Raw genomic sequence first — 949 nt, 5'->3', positions numbered from 1 at the left:
GAGCCCCTCTCTCCCCGCTTTCCCCGCCCCGTCCCGCCCGTGGAAAGGCCCTCCCGCCGGCACGCCCGGCCCCCGCTCTGGCGGAGCCCTGGCGGCTGCTCCACGCTGCCCACCTCCCCTCTGCCAGACCCCTCCGGTATCCTGCCGCCCCGTGTTTCACAGAATCACAGAATTAGGTTGGAAAAGACCTCTGAGATCATCGAGTCCAACCTATGACCGAACACCACCGCATCAAGAAGACCATGGCACCGAGTGCCACATTCAGTCTTTCCTTAAGCACCTCCAAGGGCAGTGACTACACCACCTCCTTGGGCCCATTCCAATGTCTAATCGCCCCTTCTATGAAGAAACTTTTCTTAATGTCTGAACCTCCCCTGGCACAGCTTGAGGTTATCCCCTCTTGTTTTGTCACTGGTTGCCTGGGAGAAGATGTCGATCCCCACCTGGCTGCCCCCTCCTTTCCGGCAATTGTAGAGAGTGATAAGGAGCCTCCTTTTCTCCAGGCCAAACATCCCCAGCTCCTTCCGCTGCTTCTCATGGGACATGCAATCCAGACCCTACACCAGATTCATTGCCCTTCTCTGGATACTGGAGTGTCCTTCCTGAAGTGAATGGCCCAGAACTGGACACAGGATTCAAGGTTCAATCTTGCCAGTGTTGAGTACAGGGGGACAATCACTTCCCTGTCCTGCTGGCCACACTATTGCTGATACAGGCCAGAATGCCATTGGCCTTCTTGGCCACCTGGGCACACATTTCTTTTGATTTATTACAAAGCTAAGTGAGAACGCAGAGCAATGACTTCCACACCTGGCTTGCTGTGGATTTGTCACACTGTGCTATGCCATGCTGTCCTCCACGGGCCACACACCACAGTTGGCAACACCAGCAAGGCAAATCTGAGGGGGAAGAAATGTAAAAGCCAGTGTTTTAAAATACATATTTTAAG

This window comes from Corvus cornix, chromosome 1 (genome assembly GCF_000738735.6).
Source record: "Corvus cornix cornix isolate S_Up_H32 chromosome 1, ASM73873v5, whole genome shotgun sequence".
NCBI classification, from domain to species: domain Eukaryota; kingdom Metazoa; phylum Chordata; class Aves; order Passeriformes; family Corvidae; genus Corvus; species Corvus cornix.
The sequence above is the reverse complement of the archived record's forward strand: the minus strand, read 5'-3'. Positions refer to the sequence as shown.